This window comes from Ursus arctos, unplaced genomic scaffold (genome assembly GCF_023065955.2).
Source record: "Ursus arctos isolate Adak ecotype North America unplaced genomic scaffold, UrsArc2.0 scaffold_117, whole genome shotgun sequence".
Lineage (NCBI taxonomy): Eukaryota > Metazoa > Chordata > Mammalia > Carnivora > Ursidae > Ursus > Ursus arctos.
Genome location: NW_026622783.1, coordinates 64,222 through 87,421, shown reverse-complemented (window position 1 = coordinate 87,421; position 23,200 = coordinate 64,222). Strand labels below are relative to the sequence as shown.

At 39.5% G+C, this 23,200-nt stretch overlaps 1 protein-coding gene and 1 long non-coding RNA gene across 3 annotated transcripts in view; one reads left to right on the top strand and one right to left on the bottom strand.

Annotated features, from left to right (window-relative positions):
* Positions 1-1,440: 1,440 nt before the first annotated feature.
* Positions 1,441-9,077, bottom strand: LOC125283504 (uncharacterized). The gene is made up of 3 exons (XR_007191422.2): positions 8,826-9,077; positions 3,387-3,656; positions 1,441-2,848 (listed from the first exon to the last, which is right to left on the bottom strand). It is a non-coding gene; the product is annotated as an uncharacterized LOC125283504 (long non-coding RNA).
* Positions 9,078-9,149: 72 nt separating this feature from the next.
* The window catches only part of LOC125283002 (THUMP domain-containing protein 1-like), a 34,017-nt gene continuing 19,966 nt past the window's right edge, over positions 9,150-23,200 (top strand). Inside the window, exons 1-2 of one of the 2 annotated variants that reach the window (XM_057310238.1) lie at positions 9,150-9,286; positions 19,989-20,106. The gene's annotated coding sequence lies outside the window, so the exon portion shown is untranslated. Of the gene's footprint in view, positions 9,287-19,985; positions 20,107-23,200 lie in introns of both variants that reach the window. The other variant, XM_057310239.1, reaches the window with a different exon arrangement.

Sequence of the window (23,200 nt, the reverse complement as noted above, 5' to 3'; positions counted from 1 at the left end):
TCTTTATCCCTTTCTTCCCCTACCGATCTTCCTAGTTCTTATGTTCCATAGATGAGAGAAATCATAAGATAATTGTCTTTCTCTGCTTGACTTATTTCACTTAGCATTATCTCCTCCAGTGCCGTCCATGTTGCAGCAAATGTTTAGAACTCGTTCTTTCTGATAGCTGAGTAATATTCCATTGTATATATGGACCACAACTTCTTAATCCAGTCATCTGTTGAAGGGCATCTCGGTTCCTCCCATGATTTGGCTATTGTGGACAATGTTGCTATGAACATTGGGGTGCATATGGCCCTTCTCTTCACTACGTCTGTATCTTTGGGGTAAATACCCAGTAGTGCAATGGCTGGGTCATAGGATAGCTCAATTTTTAACTTCTTAAGGGACCTCCACACTGTTTTCCAGAGTGGCTGTACCAACTTGCATTCCCACCAACAATGTAGGAGGGATCCCCTTTCTCCACATCCTCTCCAACATTTGTTGTTTCTTGCCTTGTCAATTTTTTCCATTCTAAAATGTTACTTGAAATCTTGGGGGAGGCCTCTCATTACCATGTTGATAATACAGGGTGTACAAAATGATATTACCAACATATACATTTGCATGAAGGGTCAAAAGACTGGCACTAGTAGCCCCTTCTCTCCCTGTTAACAGATCTACATGAAAAGACAAAGTTTTTCCAGGAGTTTGTTTGGTGGACAAAAGAAGTAACTTTCATAATTCAATTTGGCAACAGGATTTGAAAGCCTAGCCCATCCACCCATCCCTCTAGGTGGTAGATAATGCTTATTTTCAGCATTGTTAGTATATTAGATTTACCATTTACTCTCTCCCTTTCTTTCTCCCATCTAAGAGAATCTGCCTTCCTTTCTGCAGCCCCAGTGACCATGTTTTTTATCAAATGAACCTGCCTCTGACCACTTCTGACTAGCCTAACCCAAGCCGTGCCAGTCAGATTCTGCCTCAAGTATTTAATTTAAGAGACTCAGTGGATTGGGACATACAAAATTAGGGCCCAAGGTATCTGTGTAGCAAACCAAGCCATGTGTCAGTCAAAATGAAGGGGAGCAAAGAAATCATGTGTCAGCAGAAAGTCAAAGGAACAGATGCTTAAGAGAGACAGAGACAAGAGGCCCTATGGCTTCAGAGCAAAAGAAATAGAGAAGGAAGCCAGTTGCTCTGTCTGCACTTTTTTTTTCCCCTGTAGATTCTTCAGTAGACGTTCAATAATTCTCCTTCCTTATTGAACTAATATGAATGGATTTCTGGTCCTGGCAGTCCAACATGTTGCCCCTTTACTAAGAAAGTGAGCTTAAGCAGCATTCATGAAAGCTATCGTTTTGTTAAAATAAAACTCTAAAAGTGGGCTCTGCTACTCCAGTATACAATTTATAGGTACATATGATATGAGAACATGTAACTCTCAAATGCAAGTAATTATGGTGAATTAAGAATGTTTATTCAACATAATGATTGATTATAACAGTAGGGATATTAATTCAACAAATATTTTACTGAGCATTTACGATATGCCAATAATTGGAGGTACAGACATGGCTATCTCATAGTCATTGGCTTTTAGAAACATACGAAGTCCTAGGGGAATGCCAAATTTTAAAAAAATAATATACTCAGATAATATAGTACAGGTTAACATAGAAATACATACATGTTTTCTAGAGGAGGTCAAAAAAGAAAGCACCTGAATTGGGATGTCAGGGTGGGGTTGCCTGAGAAGTGACATTAGAGTTGAGACCTAAAAATCTAATAGAGGTTGTCCAGGTGGTTACATGTGAGGGAAATGCTTTCCAAGCACAGGAAACAGTGTGCACAGAATCCAGGAAATGAGAAAGATCGTGAACCTTATAGGAAACCATTTGATATAGCTGGAGCAGAGAGTATGAAAACAAGGAAGGGAGGATAGCTCAGACCTTCCATGATACACCTAAAGAAGCTCAGATTTTACCTGGTAGGCAATGGAGAGTTATTAAATAATGTCAAGCAGCATATTGACAGGATAAAATGTGCATTCTAGAAATAAAACTAGATATTGAGGATGAATTGGATTGGAATAAGTTGTGGGCCCACACAAGATCAGAATTAGGGAGACTTTTGGGCAAATCCATTCAGGAGATGGTAAACGTGAAGTAAGGCAATGGCAATGGGATTGGAGAAGAAGAGGGACTCTGGGGACATGTAGGAAGTCAAATTTACAGGATGGAGGAACTGATTTGGAAGGAGGAGTAGCAGCTGCTTGCTTTGGGCATCAGATGAATGGCAATTGACCACGAGAGAAATAAAGGTGTGAAATAAGAACTTTGAGTTTGTGGCTGCACTGAGTTTCAGATGACCATGGGTCTATAGGAAGAGAAAAGTGGTAGGTATGAGGGTATTCAATTGTTGATTGGCATTTGGTTAATAAACCTATTTCATTATGAAAAACGCAACTCATAGTTTAGGTCAAAAGATATGGCATGTTTCCAACACATTTCTAAGGTTCCTGAGAATAATACTATATTGTGTGCAGTTCCTCAAATAATTTACCCAAATAAATGTCTCATGATTACTTAGATGTTTTGGAAGATCTCCCATCCAGCCTACTTTAAATGTAATCAGATTGCAAATACTACTAACCTGTTCTCAGACAGGCTACATTTGCAAGCCACCACTCTGGGATCTTGGGCAGAATCACAATTACTCGATCTCCTCTTTGCAGGGAACAGGCTTCTGTAAGTATATTGGCAAATTTCCTAGACAAAGATCCCAGTTCCTCAAAACTCCATCTCACTTCTTCTCCATTTCCATTTATCCACCAGAAGGCTGGATTGGAAAGTCTCTTTCCAGCCTGAGGAAAGACAGACCAGATGATTTAAAGGTCATTATGCAGCTTAATTCTATTTTAAGTGGAATTCAGTGGAATATTTTTTCAGAAGAAAATTCACAGGTCATTAGTTAGGACACGCATGGGATATTTGAAAATAACTCCGGGGTCTTTATTTTTTAGCTGTTGGGAGCCATGTCATTTCTCATTTAGCCTCATTGTTTTTCCAAAGAGTTAGAATTCTTGCATCCCTTTATATTCTCTCAATGCTATGTCTATGCCTCATTCCCTACCATTTTTGACCATTTCTGACTTTCATACTACTACTTTTTGGGTTTTTAAAGAAGTTAACCTATAATCATACATTTTTATAACCCAGGCTTTCTCAACTATGGAACCATTAACATGTTGAGCCAGATAATTCTTTGCTATGGGGGACTGTCCTGTGTATTAGAGGATACATAGCAGCATCCCCGGCCAAAATTGTTTGCAGACATTTGCCCTGGGGGCAAAAATCACTTCCATCTGAGAAACTGCAGTTGGACTGGCCCTTGCTCCATACCTTTTCCATATTGGTCCATTGGTCCAGGACATCTTTAGCAAAGTTAAAATACTCTGGAATCTCCAGTTTGAATTCCTGTTTCATGGATTCGTAGTTGGAAAAGTTCTGAGGGGGCACTGTTCTATAATCTTTATGTAGTACTGTCATAGAACCAGGGCTTGCTAGGCGCCAAAAACACCTGGCACGAAGTAATGTCTCCATGGTGACAAGAGCTAGCATCAGTCTTGCTGGATGTGTTAGCACTCAGGATTTCCACAGAAACCAATCCATCTAAAAGACAAGCAAAAGGACATACATTTGTCTCTGTCCTAAAGGTAGCCTGACCCCAAAGTAGCTAAGTTTTATTATTATTATTATTATTATTATTATTATTATTATTATTCTTTATAATCATCATACAAGTGCCATTCTCTGAGCACTCAATATGTTTTGAACACTGTATTCAGTGCTTTACTTACATACAAATTATCACTAAATCTTCAGAGTAACTCTGTGAAGTGGATATTATCATCTCTGTTTACAGAAGGAGAAAATGACTAATAAGAGACTGTCTTAGTGAACTCCAGCCACCATAACAAAATACTATAGACAGGATGGCTTCAACAACAGACATTTATTTCTCACTGTTCCGGAGGCTGGGAAGTCCAAGACCAAGTGCTAGCCAATTCAGTTCCCCGATATGGGCTCTGTTCCTGACTTGCAGATGACTACTCTATGTCCTCATGTGGGAGTCCTGGTTTCTCTTCCCCTTCTATTAGAATACTAATCTCATCATTGGGGCCTCACACTATGACCTCATCTAAACCTAATTACCTCCCAAAGACCCCACCTCCAAATACCATGACATTTTGGGGATTAGGGTTTCAACATATAAATTTGGAGGGAGACACAAACATTCAGTCCACAACAAAGGCATTGGTTGGATTTGAACCTAGAACTGTCTGGTCCCAGCCCATTTTCCTGACTATGTACTACATGCTGTTGTTTCCCCTATGCATTTCTAAAGAAGTAAAGATCTGGGTCACCCAGTTACTCTCAGTGAAAGCAAAGATATCTAATCTCTTTCACCTGCATTTCAAAAGTCATACAGACATGTTAAGGAGAAATTTCCACAGTGGGTAATCCACAGTGAATTAATAGAGTAACTGAGTACCAATTAGGCATGAAAGAACTGTCAAAAATCATTTAGTTTATAGGCTGTGGTTCCCATGCTCCCAATAGGAGCCCACACAACCTTCGAGTCCGGACTTGGAGCTGCATTTACCAGAGATGTCAAAATAGGGCTTTAACCTTTGGGACTTTTGTGGGGGAGGATCCTCCAGGCCACAAAGCCCTCCCTGCTTCTGTGGGAAATCATTTGATCATGATGTCATTTACTTGGCTGAGGTCTCATAAACAAGGTTGTTAAAAACATGGTTCTAAAGATTATAGAGTTCTCTTCTTCATACTTTCTGTAATTTTCCAAATTTCCTACAATGAAATACTACTCTCACAATCATTAAATCATTTTTTTTTATAGAGGGAGGGGAAGGGGCAGAGGGAAAGGGAGAGAGAGAATCTTAAGCAGTCTCCACACATGGAGCCTAATGCAGGGCTCGATCTCACAACCCTAAGATCATGACCTAAGTCGAAATCAAGAGTGGGACACTTAACCGACTGAGCCACCCAGGCACCCTATCATTAAATCATTTTTAACTGCAACTCTGTGTAGTATGTAAGGCAGCATGGCTGTGTGGAAGAGTTTCTATATTGATATTGATGCGTTGCCAAATAATGGATGTCACCCATGAGTTTTATCCTAAATGGGCCTGGTGTTTGGGCATCGTGTTGCTGCACCCAATACACTGGGAGACCCCGGTACTTCTGACCTGCCCACCTCTTTATGTGAGGACCTGACAAGTCACTGAGTGTGAGCCCTCTGAGATCATCTGGTTTGAGCTCCTTATTTTTCACCTGCAAAGAAAATAGGGCCCCAGAGAGGGAAGCAGCTCGCTTCAATAGGTCATGTCAGAGTTAGAACTAGAACTCATATCTTTGGATTCCCATTTCAATGTTCTCGATTCAGTAGAGCAGTGATTCTTAACCCTGGCTGTACCTTTGAATTACCAGGAAAGTTGTTTTTTGTTTTTGTTTTTGTTTTTTTTTTTTTTTTTTTTAAACCAATGCCCGGGGCTTAGACCAATTAAATCAGAATCTCTGAGGGTGGGAGGCCAGGGCATCATATTTTTAAAAATTTCCTCAGAGGATGCTAATGTCAATGAAAGTTGAGAATCACTGATCCAGAGATGGGGATCTGTGAGCCAGCAGATCACCATCATCTGGAAGCTGGTTAGAAATGCACATTCTCAGACCCTCGTTTCCCATTTTACCAATGTAATGACTAATAAAACCTCTATCAGAGAATTGTCCTGAAGATTAAATGAGATAATGCATGCAAAGTGCTTATGATGGTGTCGTTGGCAAAATTTTTCTGTAAAGGTCCAGATAGTAAATATGGCTTTGTGGGCCGTATAGTCTCTGTGGCAACTGCTTACCTCAACTCTGGTTGAGAGAGCAGCCACTGACAGATAATACATGACTAAATGGGCATGGCTGTGTTCCAAACAAAACCTATTTATGGATACTGAAACTTGAACTTCATGTAATTTTTTTTTTTTAAGATTTATTTGAGAGAGAGAGAGAGAGAGCACACAGGGGGAGGGCCAAAAGGAGAGGGAGAGGGAGAATCTCAAGCATACTCCCCACTGTGGGTGGAGCCTCACACATGCTCTATCTCTTGACCCTGAGATCATGACCTGAGCCGAAACCAAGAGTTGGACGTTCAACTGACTGTGCCACCCAGGTGCCCCATGTGTAATTTTCATATGTCATGAATTAGTATTCCTCTTTTGGCTTTTTGAAATATTTGAAAATGTAAAATAAAAACCATTCTTGGTTTGCAGCCTGTATAAAAACAGATAGAGGGCTGGATTTAACTCATGGGCTATACTTTGCTGATCTTTGGTGCTAGAGTGTAGGTTTTACTTGGGTGGGTGTTTTGTCTGTTATGTTCATGGTACTATCCCTGGGAAATAACATAGTGTTTGGCCCACAGTATGTGCTTATTTGTTGAATGAATAAATGATGTTTTCAGAAGGGAGAACTTTGTATATGGTTTATTTCAACAGCTCAGGGTTATAGTAGACCTGAGAAGTGCCTCTGTTGCTTAACCAGATTTATATGACTACCTGCACTGTTCCTAAACGGCTATTTAAATTTAAATTAATTTAAATACTATTTAAAAGTAAGTTCTTAGTCACACTAGCTGCATTTCAGGTGCTCAACAGCCATGCGTGACTAGTAGCTACCGCATATAGGCAACTGCAGACACAAAACATTTCTATCATTGCAAAACATTCTTGTGGACAGTGTTGATCTATACTGATAACAGCTCAGAACTGGACGATATGAAACATTAAAATACAGGAAAATTGAGCTGAAGGTTTTCCCAGATAAGATTTTTTTAAGGGTTCAGGATTAGTAAAGCACTGCCTTCACTGTTGTCTTGTTTGGCAGTGGGGTTGAGTAGAGAGGGAACCACCCTTCTCTGCTGTTTGCCAGCAAGTTATAGCCCACCCATTTGGCAGTTATCTCCCTTATTACGGAGTTAGCATCAGGTTTCCTTCAACTGAAGGAAGAAGTTAAGTAGTACTTAAAACATGTTTTTAGTGTTGTAACTTTTCTCTTTCTTTTTAATTTTTTAGAGAGTGTCTTCAAATGGTTCCAAAAACATAAAAATTACAGTGAAAAATTGCCCCCTGCCTGGGTGGCTCAGTCTGTTAAGCACCTGACTCTTGATTTTGGCTCAAGTCATGATCTCAGGGTTGTGAGGTCCAGCCCCACATCGGGCTCCACACTGGGCACGGAGCCTGCTTAAGGTTCTCTCTCTCCCTCTCCATCTGCCCCTCCACCCTCTCTAAAAAACATCTGCCCCCTCCCACCCCCATCTCACAGCAGCCCAGTTTTATCCCAACCTACTCCCTCCACGAACTATGATTACTTCTATGGATCTTTTCAGGATTTCTTTCCATGTATTTAAGCCAATGACTATAAATTCTTATTTCTCCACCACTTTGACACAACAGGTAGCCTAGAATACACACTATTCTTCCCATTAAAAAAAATTTTTTACAACATATTTTTGAAGGTCCTTCCATGTCAATACATGAGGATCTTTATCATTTTGTTTTGGTTTTGTTTTTATTTTATGTTTTTTTTTTTTTAAGAGCCGCACAGCATTCCAAAGAACAACTACACCATAATTTCTTAAGCCAGTCCCCTATTGATGTTATTTGAATTGTTTCCATTATTGTGCAGTTAAGATGAAATTTTGAAACTATTTCCTTTACCACATTTAGAATCCTTCAAATATACATTGAAAAGAAAATTGACCAGTCAGTTGGAGCTTAAAATGAGCCTAACCATTCTGTTCTACCGAAAAGAAGATATCAGCATCCTCCTGATTAGAGAAAATAAGATTGCCTTCTCCTCAACAAAACTTTTTTTTTAAGTAATCTTAGCACTTCACAACATCTATTTCCCAGGTTTCCAATATTCTTTGTAGGTGAAAGAGCTGAGATATGAGTCCAGATGTTTGTACCGAGCCACAGAAAACTCTTCTAAGAAAGAAAGTACCACTGCTGGTCAGTGGGGCTTGAAAGTATTTAAGGTCTCATCTGAAATGCAAGCTCTACACGCATATAAACAGCAGTGCACAGGAAGTTTTAGCCTCCTTACATCTCCATAAACATCTCTCCCACCAAATAATCCAAGTAATAACATTGGCTCGGTATATATAGCCTCAAAGCAAGGTGAAGCCCCTACTATTCCCCCCAGCCCTAACAAGATCCTACCCTAAACTTCTATACAGGATTTTTGGAGCTTCTCTTGACCATTTCATGGAGAGAGGGGCTACCCCAGGATTATTTCCTTGGATTTTCATGTATATATTCCCCGAAATTTCCCTAGACATATATGCATACTTCCCAGATGATGCAGAAGATGGATTCCAATCTGCCACTGAGCAAGGTGGAGAGCGAAGTAGACAATACAGTGCAAAACTCAGCTGCTCCTTGGACCGAATTCAATTTTTTTCCCAGGACATTTTACCAAGTTACCACATGCACATAGTTTTTAAAAAATTACATGGTACCAAAAGACTTAAAATGAAAAAATTAGCTGCTATGTTTGTAGCTTTTTGTGTGTACATACTCCTGGCCACTAACTAGATAGGATTACACAACAGCTGAGAAGTTCTGATAGAAACACTTGGGCTGCCTAAAACTTCCATGAGAGCATTATTGATCTGTTGGTTTTGGTTGCTCGTTTGTTATCTTTGCTCAAAAGCCTGCGTGCCAAACCAGCAAACCTCTCAGAGAAGACAGATAAGGAAGTACTCACTGAAGTGACAGATTCCGACACAGCTGGAGGTGATGGTAGACCGGTGTCCTAGAAGAGCAGCCCTGAAACTTGAACTCTCACTTCTGCTTAGTCCTGGTAGTAGCCAAAAGAGGGAGAAGTAGTAGTCTGACAATTGGAAGAAGCAAGACATAGCCAGAGGGCCTTTCCTGGATTGGTGGAGACGTTCTGAGGGAGGAGCAGGAATGCTGGGCTAAGTTCACGCTGAAAGTTTACACAATCTCCTGCCACCCTCCAATCATAGTTAATGATTTAAATACATTGCAACCTTTTGCTGGGGGGTGGGGGTTGCTGGGAAAGTGATTTATTCACAGGAAGGAAAGTAGGAAAGTGCCCATGGAGCTGCAGGAGGGTTTGGTCCTGTGAAGGGATAGAGGAAGAAAGAAAAAAGGATGGAAGAGAACGTAGAAGGGTTTTGAAATGGAAAAGAAAGAAGTTAAATGGTAGGTTTGGGTTGCTCTAGGTCTCAGAGAACCAGTTGCTTTGTTTATCTGTTGAACTGGTCAGGACTAAACATGAATGCACTCAGGTTGCTCCTTTGCTCAAACCCTTCAATGCTTTCTAGTTCACTCCAGGTAAAATCTCAAGTCCTTACATGGACCACAAGGAACTGCGTGATCTGGCACAGGGTCCTCTCTGACCCACCACCTGCTCCTCCTTCCCTTACTCTGCTGCAGCCACATTAGTACCCTTGGTTTTTCTTGAACATACCATGCATGTTCCAGCCTTGGGATTTTTTCCAGTGCCTGGAATGCACTTACCTTAGATACCCCCTTGGCTAAATCCCCATTTTATGAGGCAGCCTATCAAAGAGGTCTTTCTTTCTACATTTTCTAAAATAGCACCCCTCAATTTTTCTCTTTAATCTGTTTTAACTTTTTATATCTCTTACCACCACCCTTAAGAGTAAGAACTTGGTTTTGTTTGCTGATGCATCACTACTTTCTAGAACAGTAACTGGCAAATTTTAGGCATTCAATAAATATTTGATGGGTTAATGAATAAATAAATGACGCTTCCAATTACATGTGACAGAAGCCCAATTTAGAGTCACTTAAACAGAATGAGGAATATATTGGTCTCTTTGGTTCTGTGAGTTTTTGGTTGTTGTTGATTACTTGGGATTTTCTATGTAGATAATCACATAATCTGCAAATAGGGACAGTTTTACTTCTTTCATTTTTTTTAACAATTTAATTTTTTAATTTAAATTCAATTAATTAACATCTAGCATATTATTAGTTTCAGAGGTAGAGCTCAGTGATTCATCAGTTGCATATAACACCCAGTGCTCATTACATCACATGCCCTCCTTAATGCCCATCACCCATTTACCCCATTCCCCTATCCATCTCCCTTCCAGCAACCCTCAGTTTGTTTCCCATAGTTAAAAGTCTCTTATGGTTTGTCTCTCTCTCTGATTTTGTCCTATTTTTCCCTCCCACTCTGTTTTGTTTTTTAATTCCACATATGGGTGAAATCATATGATAAATATCTTTCTCCAATTGACTTATTTCGCTTAACATAATACCCTCTAGTTCCATTCATGTCATTGCAAATGGTAAGATTTTTTTTTTTTTTTTTGATGGCTGAGAAATATTCCGTTGTGTATATATACCACATCTTCTTTATCCATTCATCTGTAAATGAACATCTGGGCTCTTCCCATAGTTTGGCTATTGTGGACATTGCTGCTATAAACATTGGGGTGCAGGTGCCCCTTCAGATCACTATGTTTGTATCCTTTGGGTAAATATCAAGTACTGCAATTGCTGGGTCATAGAGTAGCTCTATTTTTTACTTTCTGATGAACCTCCATACTATTTCCCAGAATTGCTGTACCAGTTTGCATTCCCACCATTAGTGTAAGATGGTTTCCCTTTCTTCATATCCTCGCTAACATCTGTTGTTTCCTGACTTGTTAATTTTAGCCATTCTGACAGGGGTGAGATGGTATCTCATTGTGGTTTTGATTTGTATTTCCCTGATGCTGAGTGATGTTGAGCATTTTTTCATGTGTTTATTGGCCATTTGTATGTCTTCTGTGGAGAAATTTCATTTCCTGACTGGATTTTCTGTTCTTTTGGGTGTTGAGTTTGGTAAGTTTTGGATTGAGTTTACAGATCTTGGATACTAGCCCTTTATCTGAAAAGATATTTGCAAATATGGCTTCCCATTCTGTTGGTTGTCTTTTGGATTTGTCGACTGTTCCCTTTGCTGTGCAAAAGATTTTATCTTGATGAAGTCCCAATAGTTAATTTTTGCTTTCCTTTCCCTTGCCTTTGGAGATGTGTCTAGCAAGGAGTTGCTGCAGCTGAGGTCAAAGAGATTGCTTCCTATGTTCTCCTCTAGGATTTCGATGGGTTCCTGTGTCACATCGTCTTTCATCCATTTTGAGTTCATTTTTGTGTATGATGTAAGAAAATGGTCCAGTTTAATTCTTCTGCATGTGGCTGACCAATTTTCCCAAAACCATTTGTTGAAGAGACTGTGTTTTTTTCCATTGGATATTCTTTCCTGCTTTGTCAAAGAATAGTTGACCATAGAGTTGAGGGTCCATTTCTGGATTCTGGATTCTGTTCCACTGATCTATGTGTCTGTTTTTATGCCAGTACCATACTGTCTTGATGATTACAGCTTTGCAATACAGCTTGAAGTCGAGAATTGTGGTGCCACCAGCTTTGGTTTTCTTCTTCAATATTCCTCTGGCTATTCAGGGTCTTTTCTGGTTCCATACAAATTTTAGGATTATTTGTTCCAGCCCTGTGAAATATGTTGATGATATTTTGATAGGGATTTCATTAGATGTGTAGATTGCTCTGGGTAGGATAGACATTTTAACAATATTTGTTCTCCTAATCCATGAGCATGGATTGTTTTTCCATTCCTTTGTGTCTTCCTCAATTTCTTTCATAAGTGTTCTGTAGTTTTTGGAGTACAGATCCTTACCATTTTGGTTAGTTTTTTTCCTGGGTATTTTATGGTTTTTGATGCATTTGTAGATGGGATTGATTCATTGATTTCTCTTTCTTCTGTCTCATTGTTAGTGCATAGAAATGCAGCTGATTTCTGTGCATTGATTTTATATCCTGTGACTTTGCTGAATTCCTGTAGGAGCTCTAGCAATTTTGGGGTAGAGTCTTTTGGGTTTTCCACATGGAGTATCATGTCATCTGTGAAGAGTGAAAGTTTGACTTCTTTGCTGATTTGGATGCCTTTTATTTCTTTTTCTTGTCTGATTGCTGAGGCTAAGACTTTTAGTACTATGGTGAACAACAGTGGTGAGAGTGGACATCCCTGCCGTGTTTTTGACCTTAGGGAAAAAGCTCTCAGTTTTTCTCCATTCAGAATGATATTCGCTGTGGGCTTTTAGTATATGGCTTTTAACATCTTGCAGTATGTTCTTTCTATCCCTACACTGTGAAGAGTTTTAATCAAGAACGGATGCTGTATTTTGGTAAATGCTTTTACTGCGTCTATTGAGAGGATTATATGGTTCTTGTCCTTTCTTTTGTTAATGTGGTGTATTACATTAATTGATTTGAGAATATTGAACCACCCTTGTAGTCCAGAGATAAATCCCACTTGGTCGTGGTGAATAATCCTTTTAATGGCTGTTGGATCCTATTGGCTAGTATCTTGGTGAGAATTTTGGCATCCATGTTCATCAGGGATATTGGTCTGTAATTCTCCTTTTTGTTGGGGTCTTTGTCTGGTTTTGGGATCAAGGTAATGCTGGCTTCATAGAATGAGTTTGGAAGTTTTTCTTCCATTTCTATTTTTTGAAACACCTTCAGAAGAATAGGTATTATTTCCTCTTTAAATGTTTGGTAGAATTGCACTGGGAGGCCATCTGGCCCTGGATTCTTATTTTTGGGGAGATTTTTTATTACTGCTTCAATTTCCTTGCTGGTTATGGGTCTGTTCAGGTTTTCTATTTCTTCCGGGTTCAGTTTTGGTCATTTAGACATCTCTAGGAATGCATCCATTTCTTCCAGATTGCCTAGTTTGTTGGCATATAGTTGCTCATAATATGTTCTTATAATTGTATTTCTTTGATGTTGATTGTGATTGCTCCTCTTTCTTATGATTTTATTTATTTGGGTCCTTTCTCTTTTCTTTCTGATAAGTCTGGCTATGGGTTTATTGATCTTATTAATTGTTTCAAAGAATCAGCTCCTAGTTTTATTGATCTATTCTACTGATCTTCTGGTTTCTATTTCATTGATTTCTGCTCAATCTTTATTATTTCTTTTCTCCTGCTGGATTCAGGCTTTATTTGCTATTTGCTGTTCTTTGTCCAGCTCCTTGAAGTGTAAGGTTAGGTTGTGTTTTGAGACTTTTCTTGTTTCTTGAGAAAGGCTTGTATTGCTATATACTTCTCTCTTAGGACTGCCTTTGCTGCATCCCAGAGGTCTTAAACTGTCGTGTTTCCATTTTCGTTTGTTTGCATGAATTTTTAAAATTCTTCTTTAATTTTCTGGTTGGCCCATTCATTTTTTATTAGGATGCTCTTTAACCTCCATGTATCTGTGTTCCTTTCAAATTTTCTCTTGTGATTGAGTTCAAGTTTCAAAGCACTGTGATCCAAAAATATGCAGGGAATGATCCCTGTCTTTTGGTACTGGTTGAAACCTGATTTATGACCCAGTATGAGATCTGTTTTGGAGAATGTTCCATGTGCATTTGAGAAGAATGTGTATTCTGTTGCTGTAGGATGAAATGTTCTGAATATATCTGTGAAGTCCATTTGGTCCAATGTGTCATTCAAAGCCCTTGTTTCCTTGTTGATCTTCTGCTTAGATGATCTGTCCATTGCTGTGAGTGGAATGTTAATGTCCCCTACTATTATTGTATTATTATCAATATGTTTCTTTAGTTTTGTTATTATTTGGTTTATATATTTGGCTGCTCCCATGTTAGGAGTATAAATTTTTACAAGTGTTAGATCTTCTTGTTGGATAGACACTTTTATTTTGATATAGTGTCCTTCTTCATCTCTTATTACAGTCTTTGGTTTGAAATCTAATTTATCTGATATAGGGATTGCTACCCCAGCTTTCTTTTGATATCCAATAGCATGATAAATAGTTCTCCATCCCCTCACTTTCAATCTGGAGGTGTCTTTGTGTCTAAAATCAGTCTCCTGTAAGCACCATATTGATGACTCTTGGTTTTTGTATCCAACCTGATACCCTGTGTCTTTTGAGTGGAGTTTTAGCCCATTTACATTCAGAGTAATTATTGAAAGATATGAATTTAGTGCCACTGTACTACCTGTAAAGTCACTGCTTCTGTTTATTGTTTCTGTTTCTTTCTGGTCTTTGTTACTTTTGGGCTGTCTCTTTGCTTAAAGTATCCCCTTTAATATTTCTTGCAGGGCTGGTTTAATGATCACAAATTCTTCTAGTTTGTTTGCTTCCTTCCTTCCTTCCTTCCTTCCTTCCTTTCTGTTCTTTTAGTTTCTGTTTGTCCTGCAAGTGCTTCATCTCTCCTATTCTGACTGACATCCTTGCTGGATAAAATATTCTTGGCTGCTCATTTTTCTCATTTAGGACTTTGAATATATCATGCCAGTCCTTTCTGGCCGGCTAGGTCTCTGTGGACAGGTCTGCTGCCAGCCTTATGTTTCTACCTTTGTAGATTAAGGACCTCTTGTCCTGAGCTGCTTTCGAGATTTTTCTTTATTTCTGAAATTTGCAAGCTTCACTATTATATGTTGAGGTGTGTTGCACTATTTTTATTGACTTTGAAGGGGGTTATCTATGCCTCCTGGGTTTGAATGCCTGTTTCCTTCCCCAGATTATGGAAGATCTCACCTATCATTTGTTCAAATAAACCTTCTCCTTCTCTCTCTTTCCTCTTCCTCTGGACCCCTATTATTCTAATATTGTTTTGATTTATGGAATCACTGATCTCTCAGATCCTCCCTTCATAATCCAGTGGTTGTTTATCTCTCTTTTTCTCAACTTCCTTATTCTCCATCATTTGTCTTCTGTATCACTGACTCTGTCTTCTGCCTTGTTTATCCTAGCAGTTAGAGCCTCTGTTTTTTGTTTTTTTTTTGTTTTGTTTTGTTTTGTTTTAAAGATTTTATTTATTTATTCATGAGAGACAGAGAGAGAGAGAGAGAGAGAAAGGGAGGCAGAGACAGAGGGAGAAACAGGCTTCCCATGTAGCAGGGAGCCTGATATGGGACTCAATCCCAGGACCCTGGGATCACAACTTGAGCTGAAGGCAGAAGCTTAACCAACTGAGCCACTCAGGCACCCAGAGCTTCTGTTTTTGATTGCATCTCAGTAATAACCTTTTTGATTTTGACCTGATTAGATTTGAGTTGTTTTATTTCTCCAGTAAGGGATTCTCTAGTGTCTTTTATGCTTTTTCCAAGCCCAGTTAGTATCTTTATAATCATTTGAATTCTAGTTCTGATATCTTACTTATAGCCATATTGATTAAATCCATGGCAGTGAGTACTGCCTCTTGTTTTCTCTTTTGGGGTGAGTTTTTCCATCTTGTCATTGTTTCCAGAAAAGAATAGAAGAGAGAGAAAATACAAAAATAGCAACAACACCAGAAAAATATACACTAAACAAATCAAAAGAGAACAGAACCCCCCCCCCAAATTTTTAAAAAATCAAACAGAAGTTGAACAGAATAGAACAATAAACTAGATCCTAGGTGTATTTTGGTGTGTTTGTTAGAAGAAACTAGATCCCAAAATAGGAAAGAAAGATAAACTTATATATATACAAAAATAAAATTGAATACAATGTTGGAAACCACAAATGAAAAATACATATATAAAACATAAATGTAAAAATGAGAATTAAAAAAAGAATTGATAAAATAAGAAAATAGCTGAGAAGGAAAAAAAATATAAAACTGAGAAACTAAAGAATAATAAGAAAAAAGCATGAATGCTAATACTGCTTTCTGCAAGAGCTAGAGTTTTGCAGTTCTATTTGATCGGTAAACTTGGTATTAGCTGGAAGTTCCTGCTGGTATTCTGGGGAAGGGGCCTGTTGCACTGATTCTTAGGTGTCTTTGCCTGTGCGGAATTGCAACAACCTTGCCAGGGGGGTGGGCTCAGTGCAAGTAGCTCCGGAGCCAATATCGGGGATGAAAATAGCGGTGCCTGGATCTCAAGCCCCAGAGCTGAAAGTTTGTGCACCCCCCTTTAGTGGGCCCTCACAGAAAACAGTGAATCACTCTAGTCTCCCTGATTTCTGTCTGAACTCTGGGTTCACTCAGCCTGTGACTGAGCGTTTTTAGCTCAGGCACACGACCCTGTTTAGAATCTCCAAACTTACAGACTCCTGTGGCACAAACCTGCGCCAGTCCTCCCAGGGGAGGGGGGGGGCTCTCCAGGGTTCTGCCTCTTGCTGCGCCCCAGCTGAGAATGCAGTCACCAGAGGTGCAGCGGTTTGAGGTTTATGGAACACTGAGCAGAAAGCCGGCACCTGGACTCACTGTTTGCAGCCAGCTTCCCTACTGCAGTGCTTGGGGAACTCTGCCACACTCAGGCACCCCCATTCTTTTTGTGACCCTGGGGATCCCGAGACCATGCTATCTCAACTGGGATTCCACCCCTACTTCACACCCTGAACACCTTTCAGGAAGACTTCTAAAATTTCTGATTTTGTGCTTTGCTGCTTATAATACTTTTCAGTACCCAGCTTATGGAGGCTCCCTCCCCCCGCATTTATCTTCTGATATATTGCCTCAGATTCATGTCTCCACACCTCCTACCTTCCAAAAAGTGGTTGCTTTTCTATTTGTAGAATTTTAACAGTCTTTTCTCAGATCTTTGGTTGATTTCACAGGTGTTCAGAATGATATGATAAGTGTCTCGCTGAATTTCAGGAACCAGACAAAATTAGAGTCCCCTACTTCTCTGCCATCTTAACACTTCCCCCTACTTCTTCCTGCAGATCTATGTGCCTTTCATTTCCTTTTCTTGCCTTATTGCATCAGCTAGAATTACAATATTATGTTGAATAAGAATGGTAAGAGCAGATATGTTTGCATTTTCCCTGATATTAGGGGGAAAGCATTCAGTCTTTAATGCTTGGGGGTTATGTGAGCTGTAGGTTTTTTGTAGATACTGTTCATCAAGTTGAGGAAGGTCTCCTCTTTTCCTGTTTTTCTGAAAGTCTTTATCATGAATAAGCCTTGAATTTTGGCAAATACCTTTCCTGCATCGATTAATATCATCATGTGATTTTTATTTATTAGCCTATCAGTAAGGTGGATTACACTGTTTTTTTTTTTTAATTTTGTTTATTTATTTGAGAGAGAGAGTGCATGAGTGGTGGGAAGGGGCAGAGGGAGAGGGAGAGGGAGAAGTAGACTCCTCACTGAGCAGGGAGCCTGATGCAACGTGGGGCTCAATCCTAGGACTCTAGAATCATGATCTAAGTTGAAGGCAGGTGCTTAACCAACTGAGCCACCCAGGCACCCCTACACTGATTGATTTTTAATCACTGAACCACCTGGCTTCCCTGAAATAAACCCCTGTTGGTTCTTGTGTATATATATTTTTATATATATTGATGACTTCTATAGTTTATATCTCTTGCCAAATTTGAGAAATTTTCAGTCATTATTTCTTTTTCAGCCCTGGCTTCCCTCCCTCTCTCTCTCCCCTTTTGGGATTCTGATGACACAATGTTAGATCTTTTGTGATAGCCCCACAGTTCTCTGAGGCTCCGTTCTTTTTATTCCTTTTTTTTTCTTTTCTTTTTTTTTGTTTTGTTTTGTTTTGTTTTTGTTTTTGTGGGGGTTTTCTGTCATTATTTGTTGTTTTGTTTTCCATTCAGCCTGGTTTCTCTCTGTTGTTAATATTGGGTAATTTCTATTGTTCTATCTTCCAGTTTCACTGATTATTTTCTTCTCTTCCTCCCATTCTGCTGTTGAGTCCATCCAATCAGCTTTTTATTTCTCTTATCATATTTTCTAATTGTATTTTTTAGTTTTAGAATTTCCATTTGGTTCTTTTTGATACTGTCTATTCCTTTGCTGAGGCTTTGATATTTCAAGCATATGTATTTGTAATTGCTTGTTGAAACATTTTTATCATGGCTGCTTTAAAAACTTTGTCAGATACTTCTAACATCTTTGTCATCTTGGTGTTGGCATCTATTGATTATTTTTTTAATTCAGTTTGAGATCTTCCTGGTTCTTGGTATGATGAGTGATTTTCATTTGAAACCTGGATATTTTTATATTATGTAATCAGATTCTCAATCTCATTTAAAGCTTCCTTTTTAGCTGGCTTTATTCGACACTGTTTTGGCAGGGGAAGTGAGAGGGTACCACCTCATTAATGCCAGATGAATATAGAAGTCCAGATTCTCTGCTAAGTCTCCAATGAAACTGGGATTGGGAGGAGTTCCTTTTTAGTGCTGGATAGGATAGGAGTTCCAACTCCTCATGGGGTCTCTACTGACACTGGCTTGTCCCCTACTTGGCATTCTCTGATACTATCCCAGTGGAGGGTATTGGGACACCTTGTTACAGATTCATGAGAGTAGAAGTCTAGGCTTCCCACTCTACCTTTGTTGGCATAGATAAAGATGAGTAGAGCCATGATTTTTTTTCTGTGGTATTTGGCTAGAGTAGAGCAGTTGATGTTTAAAAGTTTTTGTCTTGCTTGGCTGCTCCTTACTTGGTCCTTTGGTGAAAGACAGCAGGCTTTTTCTGTGGCTTTTATTGTTGGTACCATTGGTGTTTCCAGGTTTTTGGCTTTTTCAACTCCCAAGTCTAGGGTATGTGAGGCCAAAAGAAAACCCAGGGAACTGACCTCTGTGTCATTCCTTAGGTCCCAAAGTCTGTAACCAGTCTGCCTTCCTCTCTATACCTTCCAGAGTCTTCTTATGTTTGTTTTATATATAATGTCCAGCGCTTTTAGTTGTACTTAGCAGGAGAAAAGAGAAAGGTCTGTCAACTCAATCTTCCCAGAGTAGAAGTCATCCCATCCTCATTTTTAAAAAGATTTTATGTATTTATTTGAGAGAGAGAGCGAGAGAGAGTGCACGTGCACACAAGTGGGTGGAGGGCAGAGGTGGAGGAAGAGAGAGAATCTAGAGCAGACTTCCCACTGAACAGGGAGCCCAATGCAGGGCTTGATCCTAGGACCCTGAGATCATGACCTGAGCCAAAGGCAGATGCTTAACCAAGAGCCACCCAGGTGCTTCCATCTCACTTTTTGAGGTTAGAATACCATTGATAGCATTTTTTAGACAAGGACACTGCTAAAAAGAAAATCACAGGCAACTGAAAAACTGTGAACATAAGTAAAAAGTCAAAAGTAAATTATTAACAACTGGAATCAGCAATGTACAAAAACCAAACATCCATTACGACCAGTTTGAGTTTATCCTAAGAAAAGGTAAAAAGAGGGGCACCTGAGTGGCTCAGTCAGTTAAGTGGGGGGCTCATTGCCTCCAAAAGTAAATACATATAGAAGGGAATTTCTGTATGTGGTAAATAATGGACATCAACAACTTAATTTGATATTGAAACATTAGAAATATTTCATGGTGAAATGTTAGAGGCGTTTCATTCAATCAGGAATAAGGCTGTAATCGCTATACCTAATTAATATTATACCAAAGGTCTTTGTCAGCCCATTCCAGGCCAACTAGAATGCAAGTACTTAACTGTTTACTCATGACTGAATTTCAAATAGTAGAACAGGGCACAACACATAACAGGCATTCAGTAAATATTTGTTAAATGAGTGAGTGAAGAAGCCATATCTATGAAAATGATATACTTTAAAAAAAACCAGGAAAACAATGGAGAATAAGTGTTTTTACGTGTAAGTAATTCATGTTGATTTTAAAATTCTAACAACATAGAAAAATACAAAGAGGATGGTAAAAAACAATTTCAAATCTCACCACGAAGAAACAACTGTTCATAACTCTGGGCTCACATCATTTTACATATTACACCAGGCATATTTACAGATGGAAGGTAGGTAGATAAACTGATAAAAAATGGATCTGGGATACACATAATATTTAAAGTAAAATGATATTGAACTTTAACCCATGGAAAAACAATTGAAGTAAAACTAAAAAATAGTCAAATACCAGGGAGGTATTTATTTATTATTTTTTATTTTTGCTTAAGTAGGCTCTATGCCAAGTGTGGAGCCCAGTGCGGGGCTTGAAATCGCGACCCTGAGATCAAGACCTGAGCTGAGATCAAGAGTCGGATGCTTAACTGACTGAGCAACCCAGGCACCCCCCAGGTAGGTGTTTCTTAACTAGACATGTCATTAGTTCCTAAAAGATCCCACCAAAGTTAAGAAAACGTTAAGTGACTGGAGTAATTTTAAAAACTACGTTTTTCTAGTTAAACTGTATCAATATCGACTTTAAGAAATTAATCAATTGATATGTTCTGTTTCTCTTATCTCCCTTCCCCTAGCCCCTCGGTTTTTGTTATATTATTGTCAGGTTTGGAGACCTGTGCATTCTCTTCTGTAACCATAACTTCCTCAATTATGAAGCCTTAGTTTATGTCACTGATTCCCAGCTGGGGGCAGTTGTGCCCTAGGGGGATGTAGGGCAATGTCTGGAGACATTTCGGGTTGTAACACCTTGGGGGGACTGCTATTGGCATCTAGTGGGTGGAGAGTAGGAGTGCTGCTAAACAACTTAAAATGCACAAGACAGCCTCTACAACAAAGAATTAATTACCCAGCCCCAAACTTAAGTGCAACTATGGCTAAGAAACCCTGACCTAATGTGTAAGTGGGAGTCAATGCTCACCAAGAGCCTTTTTCACATAGCTTCTCTTTCCTTGTATTCTTTACTGTTTTTCTTCATTAGCTGAATTTGACATCTAGTAGTTTTTTTTTTTTTTCTTCACAAGAGCTTATGACTGTGTTCCCTTGCTTAGTTGATAATGCCTATCCTCTGACTTTATATAGGGAATAACTTGGCTGGGTTTGAGTTTCTTATGTTAAATTTTCTTTCCCTCAGAAAATTGTGGACCTTGTTATTTGGCATTAAATATTACTTTGGAGAAGCCCAAGGTCAACCAATTTCTTTTCTCCTGGTATGTGTCTGTTGCATAATAAAAAATTTGACTGGCCTTTGTCCTTGGTTCCTGTCACAGGAGACTAAATCCTTAGAATTCCTGAGTAATAGGAGTGCCTTTGTTATTCATGAAACCCCTTAAATGACACCTGAGAGTTTATGCTAGAAGGTGACTCAGGAGGAAGGGTCTGGTTACCAGAAAGGTCAACAATGTGATTACAGGGTTGGAGTTTTGAAGCTAGCCCAGTGTCTGGGGAGAGAAGGGGGACTGGAGATTGACTGCAGTCACTTGGCTAATGATTCCCTGATAAAAACTCGGTGAAGCTTCCTGTTTGGTGAACATGTCGGATGTGCTGGGAGGGTGACATGCCCTGATTCCACAGGGAAGGGGCATGGAAGCTCTACATTTGGGACCCTCTCAGACTTTATGTTTCTCTTCATTTGGTTGGTCCTGATCTATGTCATTTATAATAAAACTGTAATCCTAAGTATAACACTTCTTTGAGTTCTAGTGACTTAAGGAACATGTAGGAGTTCTGGGACTCGCTGATTTTGTAGCCAGTTGGCCAGAGGTTTGCGTGGCTGGGGACCCCTGAACTCGCAGTTAACATCTGAAGTAAGGGAAGTCTTGTGGGGACTGTGCCTTTAAAGCTGTGGGGTCTGACGCTAATGCCAGTTAGTGTCAGAACTGAATTCAAATGTAGTATTGTAGAGCCTCACTTACTCTGCCTGGGTAATTATGTAATTCTTTCTTTATTCATAAATTAATTAATTTCAGCCAGAGATGTTTTGATGTTGTTAGAACTATATCAGGTCTTACCTGGAACAAAATGTGTTCTATTGTTCTGCAGATTCTTTCTCTGTTGTGCTAGTTTATGGTCATTTTCTATTATAATTTCTCCATCATTCTTGTTGGTAATGTTACTGACTTGGGTCCTAGGGCTCTGCAAGCAATACAAATTGGGGCCAAATGGGAATTTCCAGGCAGGGCTCTTATTGTGGCTTATGCTTGAGCACAAGGGAGACCCACAAAGTGATGAGGTTGTGGGATATAGGTGAGGTTCAGTGGGATGGAGTCTGGAGCCGACGACCAAGAAAGAATTCTTGGGACGTCTTTGGTGCAAAATGGTGGTTTATTAAAGCACGGGGACAGGACCTGTGGGCAGAAAGAGCTGCTGCCTCTGGTTGTGAGGGGTGGCTGATTATATACTATGGGGTTGGGGGATGTAAGGAAAAAGGGGGGTTGAGAAAATACTTTCATATGTTAAAGAAGACTCACAGGGTACTGGAGGCCTTGCCATTGTCAAGTTAAGGTTGTTTAGGAGTCTAGTAAGGAATTAACGTGAAGATAGTTGGGAACTTCCTGAAGGCTGCAGATTATAAGGACATTTAATTGTATCTTCTTCCTGTCTTCCCAGTTTGTTGGCCTTTACTGTTTTTATCACAGTAATTCCTCGATACCACTAAAATCTTTAGTCCACTGACCTCAACACTGCCTTCTTTATACCCTCACTTACCTCTTGCCCATCTTGGATTCTAGGTACTACTCAGCGACTTTGCACTGCTCTCCCTCACCATACTCATCTGGCAGAGCCCAGTTCTCTGCAAAACTGATTGCTATCTCCCTACTCTGGGACTGCACATGAGCAGCTTAACATGGTTCTGGAGAAATGGTTCTGCGGAAACGTGGTTCTGCACTTAGGCTGTTGATCACACTTGCTAATGGTCTTAAAAAATCCAAGCAGGCCCTCCTCACTGCTTGATAACCCCATTACATATCTGTAGTTGGAGATAACCATTTGACACCTTCTGTTTCTGTAACCTTCACCTCTCCTCTCCCCCTTATTTCACTGAGATTTATAAGTAGCCAGAAGAGAATGTCCTCAACCCCATAGCACCTAATCAACCTGTACTCCTACAACTCTGCCCACATCCTCTGCATTCCTTCCTGTGACAATGAATATTGTCAAGCTCCTAGCTTGGGCCACCCTCTCAACTGCGTCCTTGACATCATCTGCTCTCCTCTACTCAAGAACATTACTCTCTATCTCTCTCCTGTACCATCCATTTCTTCCTTTTGTTTGGACTATGAATTGTGGTAAAGAGAGTCAGCCACAAACATGGTAATATCTCCTTTATTAAAATATCGTGTCCTCTTCCACCTCTTCATTCCTCTTCTTTTTATAGCAAAATTTCTCAAAATAGTTATCCAACTTGTTATCTTTACTTCTTTATTCTCTTTCTCTCTTCCTACATTACTATGGAAAAATTTCAACCATATATACTAGTAGCTAGAATAGT